The following is a 9290-nucleotide window of genomic DNA, read 5'->3' on the forward strand; positions in this document are numbered from 1 at the left end:
ACACGTTATTTTTACAACAGTCATGGCCTGTTGATCCCACTTGTAACGGGCACTTTCCCTATTGCGTCACATCGCACCGCACTTGTTGATTAGCCGGGTTTTAAGCTCCGGTGAGCACATCGGCCAGATCCAGTTTACTTACCGCCTGATGACGCAGACGATCCGTTCTTGTACTCTTGCAGACGTCAAGGACGAAACCGGAACAGCACCGTTCCAGACCACGTTATTCTCGGTGAGGGGAGATCACTTTTAACTACCCAGCCCACGCGCAGGAAGTTGAGTCAGGGGCAGAATGCTAACCCATTTATCATTTTACGCATTATTATTTTTTTAGCAATGATATCAGTCCTTTCGTGTCCTTGTTTGGCTAAAGATTGAGCTGTAGGTCTCGAGAAACTACATATAAAAAAAGGAAAAAAAAATTGAGCCTAAGGGACTCAACTTAGTACAGAATTGGGAAATCCCGTAGTTTCTAAATTTAGGTCGTCTGAGTTGGGGATTATTTTTTTTTAAACTGATATTATTTATAATATTGTTTCAATCGAATAGGATTTCAACTGTCAGCGTTTTAGACATGGCATTAAAAAGGATTAAGAAGGCTTAGATAAAAGTGTGACATTTAGATAAAAAAAACAACTTAGCATCAGGTGTTAAATATTTGCCAAAAAATATATACTTTCTAAATATTTGTTTTATAATTAATTTTCATCATTTGCCAATTAAACTTAATAATGTTTTACGCTGTTTTAGACATCAAATAGTATTGATTATTTTGTTCTATAGATTTAAAGATATTTTTTTTAACTATAAAAAAAAATATTATAAAGTGTAATTTATCTCTGAAACTATTCACGTGGTTTACCATAGAAATGTTCTTGTATAACGTTCCATTAGTAGACATATAAAAAAAATAATTTAAAACCTTCTACATTAAGGACATTTATGGCGCGGATTGCTCGTCCGAAATGGGGAAAAAATCCCAAATTATATTTGTTTTATTTTAGGTTTTCAGTTCGTTTCCGGGAGGGTGGGCGTAGTCAGTGCTTATCTTTAAGGTGTGTACTCAGTGCTTACCTTTAAGGTTGGTGTAATTTTTGCTTACCTTTAAGGTGGGTTTACTCAGTGCTTACCTTTAAGGTTGGTGTAATTAGTACTTACCTTTAAGGTGGGTGTACTTAGTGCTTACCTTTAAGGTGGGTGTACTTAGTGCTTACCTTTAAGGTGGGTTTACTCAGTGCTTACCTTTAAGGTGGGTTTACTCAGTGCTTACCTTTAAGGTGGGTGTAATTTTTGCTTACCTTTAAGGTGGGTGTACTCAGTGCTTACCTTTAAGGTGGGTGTACTTAGTGCTTACCTTTAAGGTGGGTGTAATTAGTACTTACCTTTAAGGTGGGTGTACTCAGTGCTTACCTCCAAGGTGGGTGTAATCAGTGCTTACCTCGAAGATAGTTGTAAACAATGTTATTCACAAAGGTGTTTTCATCGAATTGTCATTTTGTATCACCAACCTAGATTATAAAATAAATCTATTTTATGTGGTAGACAAAGTATGCATTCTGTCTTGGTTTTTATTGTACCTGTATGCCATTTAGCAAAGAGTCAACCATAAGTGTCCAGATTCCCCTGACGCTTCTCATTTTTACCAACTCTCCAAAATGTGATTTCTTCTGATAATCTCAGCCTCAAGTTCTGGTCTCTTGGAGTTTTTGGACGGGCATCTTTTCCGCTTGCATGAAAGGTTCCATTTTATTGCCAGCCTGGTGACGTGGGTACGTGATACAAGCCGTGTGTGCCTTATCCAACTCTGCCTGATTTATTCCTTTGTTTGCTTCTAAAAACTTGAAGCTTCTCTCGATCCAACCAACCCTTTAGTGTTTATGTGTAAGACGTGGTGTTGGTATCACAGTGCTAATAAATGTGTGTGGTTGGTTTCAGTTAAATTTAAAATAAATTAGATTGGGATTAGGTTTATTGTCAACCAGCTAAGTGGGTCTTGTGCTAAATAACATGTCAATTTTCTTTTTTAGAAGACGATACGTTAAAAGCGGTATCGCAAATTGTGTCTGTAGGTCTCTGTGTGTCATCCAACACGCTGAACCCTTGTCATATATTCACTGGACGTAAACCCCTGGGCATCAACCCCTGTACATAAACCCCATGTATATAAACCCATGGGCACAAACCCATGGACATTGACCCATGAACATAAACCCCCATGGGCATAAATCCATGGTAATAAACCCATTGTAGATAACCAAGTAGAATTAAATACCTGTAAATAACCACTCTGAACGTCAACCTCCTGGGCATAAACCCCTAGATGCAAAACCCTTTACTTTAACACCTGGGCATAAACCCAAGTGGGCAAAAACTAATCCGTCCAAGTTACATAAAAACTGAAATAAGCTTTAAAATAAAAGAGTAAAAAGATATTCCATTTGATATTTCCTAGACTTTTTAAGTTCTAAAATTAAAGGAACATTTCAAAAAAGAAATCCCACATAAATACTCTTGCTATCAACATTTGTTGTTGCTGTTGGGGTAATGGAATTCCTGAATGTATGTGGCCCTATACATATACATTTTCCACGCAGAAAATGCGAACATTGATTGTATCGTCAGCCACATGGCGACAGGGTTCTTTTACGGCATTCTTTTTTTTCGGGGGGGGGGGGGGAGGCGGAGGGGGAGGGGTGGAAACATTTGAAACTTCCATGGGTGGGGCGAACTTTAAATTCCCGGGGGTGCTGGACGTGTTCCGGGAGGAGGGTTATCCTGTGGGGGTGGGAGTTATTTCTGGAGGGTGGAAGAAATATGCCTTGTTGTTTTTTTTTTTTTTTTTTTTTTTTTTTTAAAATCCGGACACCCTTACATCATCTCTAAATATGAGAGCTCATAATGGGTGGTCTATGTGTGAAATATCTGTGATTTATTTGTAAATATTTCTATCTCTCTCAATTCTTTTATTGCAGCCCGAATGAAACTGGCGATAGACAAAAACCAAAACATACAGCTCAACGGAAAGATAAATCAAAAGCAAAATTGATATCTTTTTTTTTTAATCTAGAATCATTTCCCTATAAACATATCAAAACAAATCATTAAAAAAATAACAAATGCCCGAGAAAGAAATATATTTCTTGTTAGTACAAGGAGACAAAACGAAGATGAAATGGAAGATTGGATGTTGGGAGATCCAACAAAACGAAGGCTTTTGTTTCTAAATAAAGTTTGAGAAGATAGATTTGCATAGCAGTAAGCTAGGTGTAACTTTTTACAGAAAAGAAAATGTTTGCTTCTTAAATTAAAGTGACGCGGCTTCGGCTTGGTAAATATCATTTTTATACAAAACTATACATTTAAAATGTGTTCTTTCCCACATCCAGAAATTTCGTATCCATGACATGTCATGCACGCATACACACAAACACACACACACACACGCACACACACATATACATATATATATATGTATATATATATATATATATATATATATATATATATATATATATATATATATATATATATATATATATATATATATATATATATATATATATAACCAAGCTAAATTGAACTGATGAGTCTTTACATAATTAATTTGAACTGTGAACAGTCGGATGACTTATCAGTACTTTAAACTGCTGAACCGTCTGAAGCCATCACACTTACATCTACAAAGATTAATCAAATTATCATTGCTAGATTTAAGACCTGTCGGTGGATGGGGGAGGGGAGGGTTTGTTTAGACGAATCCCCTAGAAACAAACACTCTCTGGAAAAAAAATCAATAAGCTACTGAAGGTTTTCTTACGGGCTCATAAATGATCGCAGCGGTGCCTCATGGGAAATTCCCGTTAGTTTTGGTTGACCTTTGTCTTTGGACTTGTTATTAATTGAATTTATATCTCATTTTCTTAACACGGAAAATAACTTCTTTGTTTCTACTTTTGAACTGGTCGTAATTTAATTTTTAGGTTATTTGTTTTTAAGTTACTTCTGGGACAATCAAAGTTTCCGAAAGACAAAAAAAACTAATGGTTGGTAATTCAAGAACATTTGGATTAAAAGAATGTATAACATAACAACCGTTAGTGTATAACTGTCGTCTGGGTGCTAGCTCAGTTCGGACTTGTGACTGTAGGACGTTCATTAGTCTTCCCAGCTCTGATGAGTACCTAACTTATTTTGGGGAAAGTAGAGGCGGCTGGGCATACTGCTGACAACACGATCCCTTCATATGCCGATGGGGAAAAAAATATGAACTCAGTTCGATCGAAAGAGGAATCTTTACTGTTATGGTGTAGCGGTATATAACAAAACAATTAACCACTATTACTATTCCTGTGGATCTATTGTGGAGAATAGAGACTCAACCGTAACTCTCCATAGCACTCGGTTCTGGGCGATTCCTCAAAGTTGGGCCCACGATATTCCAGCTGCTTGTACTTGGAGACAGCTGATCTTTTCCATGTTTTGTTTTGGCCTACACACTCAACCGTAACTCTCCATAGTATTCGGTTCTGGGCGATTGCTGAAAGCTTGACCAACAATATGCCAGATGCTTGTACTTGGTGACAGCTGATCTTTTCCAAGTTTTTTTTTCGACAACACACTCTTCTATTTCGGTCAGTATTCTAATCTAATGCTTGTCTGTTGATGATATTTGTTTATTTTTGTAAGGGGTTTTTGAATATTTCAACAATTTTACTGTTGATAAGTTCATTTTACAAAACATCTTATATAATTATTAATATATTTTAACTAAACATTTGTATTTGCAGATTGTTTCACAGATTTTACTAGACATTTGTATTCGCAGATTGTTATACAGATTGTACTAGACATTTGTATTTGTAGATTGTTATACAGATACTAGACATTTGTATTTGCAGATTTTTATACAGATTTTACTAGACATTTGTATTTGCAGATTGTTATACAGATTTTACTAGACATTTGTATTTGCAGATTGTTATACAGATTTTACTAGACATTTGTATTTGCAGAATGTTATACAGATTTTACTAGATATTTTTACACACACTTTAAATCACAATTTAATACATACATTCAAAAACATTTAATTCAATATATATGACAAAAATATCTATAAATAGTTTATTTAATTACGTTTATGTTTCATTGTTACTATATTAAGTATATAGTCTTAAACTTCGAACTCAAATTTCTTTTAGTAAACTGACATTATGGCTTCCGTCAAAGCGTTGAAAACATGTCAAACCTTAAAAGTACTCTCTCTCTCTCTCTCTCTCTCTCTCTCTCTCTCTACCCCTCTCTCCCTACCGTTCACTAAAACAATAAATCCTTCTCACCTCAGCAATAACAAACTGGCGTAGTACTTTAAAAATCTTGTTTTTGTTTTGAGGCTATAATTAAAATGCCTGTCAGTTTAAAAAGTAGGATTTAGATTTCTTCTTCGTTTATTCGAGTTTACCAGACGTCCGCTGTGGCTCTAGTCTGTGATGTAATGGGTTTTGGTCTCATCCCACCCCATTTACTCACTATATCCACCTTGAGTGAAGAGAAGGTATACAGATGGCTTTAGCGTCTTATTTCAATCTACCGCAAGTTTGTTCAAATGAAGTATATATATATATATATATATATATATATATATATATATATATATATATATATATATATATATATATATATATATATATATATATATATATATATATATATATAATAACGAGAGCACTGTTTTATGTTTCAGACCGGCCAAGGGTTACTTCTTCAACTGGTTATGTTTAACCCACGGCACATACACGTGAAGCTTAGATCTACAGCTCTCTCTCTCTACAGCTCTCTCCACCCCATGCGAATGGCTATCTCTGTTTTTGTCAATGATCAGATCACTGAGTAACTAATAGATATACCCGCACTTCCTGTGTGGATTAGCCGACTAACTCAATGATAATTGCTCCGTCTCTAAGCAGTTTGAGTCTATAAATAGAATAACAAAAGGAAGGAAACGAAATTTTAAACTGATTTCCGCCATTAAAAAAATAACATGAAACCTACAGTTCACGACACATCGCATAGGAATTTAAAATAAATATTAGGCCTATAGGTTTAATACATATTGCATAGAATATAGAAATTTAGATCTAGTGTTCTGGTTAGTAGTTATTTCATGTTTATTAGAATATAGTCTAGAATCTAATCATACGGCTGCATAAAAAGAAAGTTTGAAGGAAATAGAATAGGAATCTAGAGAAGCGGAGGTAAGAAGGTTAAATTAGTAATTTACATGATTTTTATTGTAGTTTCACTGTTTGTTAGGCCCAATTATTAAATCTTTAGATCAGAGGTCCAGCTTGATCATGTGTGGTATCTATTGTGGTGCATTGGAATGAAAAGCCCACATACTTAAATATAGAATCTAGTAGGCCTATACTATAACTGTACTGCCCTATACTTTAAATTTGTTGCCACAAGAAAAAAGCCTATTTACTATTAGGCCTATTAGTTATAATTTAATTAAATTGAAATATTTGATTATCTTTATAGTTTATAGTGAATGCATGCTAATGAGCATTATTCAAGCTGCTGTTATATTTAGGCTCATAGGCCTATATACTCTATAGCTTAGGCTATATACTATAGACTATATATTATATACCAATATTGTGCATAAAACTTAAAGCATGTAAGCATACACAATAATAATTATCATTAGACCTATAGTAACTTAGACTCGTACTATTTAGTACTACTTTAATAGTACCTTTAAACTATTAGGCATAATGAAATAATGATTAATGATTTCAGTGTTTTCCGCACTCGAGAGGAAAGAGGTTGCAGGGACTAATCTTTGCCAACATACTGGATTTCTGGTGATGACAATAGCAGCAGATAGTATGCGGCTCAGTTAATACTAAAAACAATTGATTTTACTAATTAGTGGTAAGCTCTTTTTTAAAATAATATATTATAACATGGTATCGCAAAGGTTCAGGTTGTCCAATAAATGGTAATTAGAGTCAGGTTTAGGACTATAGTTTAATGCTTGGTTAGTAATATGCATCAAGTTGGGAAAGACATAGAAATGGAAATACATAGAATTTAATGTGTTCATTCGCAAACGTTACTATTTAAATTTTTTTAGGGCTGCTATTTATTGCTGAATAATAAAATCACTATACTTATCCACTATATTATGTTTAAATAAAGTGAGTTTAGATCAGTCGAGTAAATAAATTTAATAGCAAGACATAGCTAAAATTTACAATGAATATATATATATATATATATATATATATATATATATATATATATATATATATATATATATATATATATATAATTTGATTGCTATTTTATAAAAGTATGTAAATCACAGACCAAACATTACTTTGTATTGTGTCTACAACTTAAGGAAAAATGCTACTACTTTGATGGATTGCACTAAATAGGGGTTAGCTTTAATTTAATAATTTGTGAGATATTCTTGCTAATCTATGTGTAAATTGCTTTTCAGGACTATGAGTGTGTGTTTGGCCATCCAGATTTCATAACTACAACTGATGTTCAATTACAAGGGATATTAATCAGTCTCCGTGGACTATACACTGTGCCTAGTTTCATCCTCAGGTAACTGTACTATAGGCATAACCCATTTTTTAAAGTAATTATTATAGCAAGAGATAGCATTGTATGTTATAATAAATATAATGGATTTTAATCCAAAATATTTTATTAATTATTGTCTTTTTTTTAAATTCTAATAAATCAGTGAGTGTACAACATAGAGGGTATTATATTTGAATGATAATTGAAACACATATTGTTATAGAGCTCAAAACTATGTACTTATCTAATATAATTAATATACTGAAACAGTTTTATTGAAGCATATTATTTCATATTTTACCACACAGAGACTGATGTGTAAGCTTAAAGTAAAGACATCAAATCAAAGTATCAGCCATCAAGAGGGTAAATATTGATAGTCTACTTCATTAATCTTCAATATGAATGAACACAATTTTAAATCTATAATCTTTGCTGATAATGTTTGTTTCTTGTTATTCATCATGTTCAGTGCTTTATCTTTTCAAAGTAATTAGTTATAGTAAAGAAATATTAGAGATAGTAATATAAATTTGTAATTTATTTTTCTTGCAAGTTCCACAAAAGAAAGTATCAAAATATTTTGCCTTTATTTCATTTACAGAAAAACATTCAAAATCATATTATGATATACAAGTCAAGCAAGTCTGACCAGAATTTTGATGCAGGCCAAGAAAAAGCTGGATACTTGATTGGAAGGGTCGCGCAAAAAACATGGGTTATCACTAGGGAAACAAGCTCGCAATACAGTTCACTGTTAGGACAGCAAGCCAAATACTTCTAAACTTATTTGAATCATTTTTGCTGTTTATTATAATTCATCCAATTGTCTTATTAAATATAAAAATTTATATATATACACAATTCCTAATATAGAATTTCTAAAAATGTTTTATTATAATATTTAAAAATTAAACAAACATGTTCCCAGAACACAGCCACATAATGTCAACATGTTCCCAGAACACAGCCACATAATGTCAACATGTTCCCAGAACACACAAAATGGCAACATGTTCCCAGGACACACAAAATGTCATTATGTGCCCAGAACACACAAAATGGCAACATGTTCCCAGAACACACAAAATGGCAACATGTGCCGAGAACACAAAAAATGACAACATGTGCCGAGAACAATGCCCCTTACATATGACATGTTCCCAGAACACAGCCCGTAGTTGGTCTGCCATAAAAAGTTAACAATACTTTACTTTTTCCTTAACAATTTTACAAGCAGGTAATAAAGCCATAAATCTTTACTGTGGATATAGCCAATAAATAGGGTAACCTTCACTATATGCAATTTGTAGTTTTCAATGCCTGTCTCATGCATATTATTTAGCCTATTGTTTTGGGTCTTGCTTCATTTACTCAATAAATTATATAGGCATGAGAATTTTCATTTTAATCTGCAAAAGCTACATTCTGTACATTATTATTTTCAAACTACATCATATATTTTTCTCTTCTCTGATAAAAAATATTTCTCATATTGTTTGTGTCAAGTATTTTATTTTTATCTATGCAATGCTATATTCTTATTTTATAATAATTACTTTTATACAAATTCTTTTGAAAACTGTTCTTTATTGATTTGTATCATTTTCTTTATTTCTGAAAAATAAAACTTTGTTTGGGAATCCTTTTTTTGTTTCTGTACAAATTAATAAACATAAATACCTACC

General features: G+C 33.0%; 1 long non-coding RNA gene across 1 annotated transcript; it reads left to right on the plus strand.

Moving 5' to 3' along the window:
* The first annotated feature begins 5981 nt into the window (after positions 1-5981).
* LOC131945966 (uncharacterized) lies at positions 5982-7967 on the plus strand. The gene is made up of 4 exons (XR_009387648.1): positions 5982-6254; positions 6802-6936; positions 7511-7623; positions 7911-7967. It is a non-coding gene; the product is annotated as an uncharacterized LOC131945966 (long non-coding RNA).
* Positions 7968-9290: the final 1323 nt, after the last annotated feature.

Source organism: Physella acuta, unplaced genomic scaffold, assembly GCF_028476545.2.
Source record: "Physella acuta isolate Inbredline_101_S28 unplaced genomic scaffold, ASM2847654v3 ptg000542l, whole genome shotgun sequence".
NCBI lineage: Eukaryota > Metazoa > Mollusca > Gastropoda > Physidae > Physella > Physella acuta.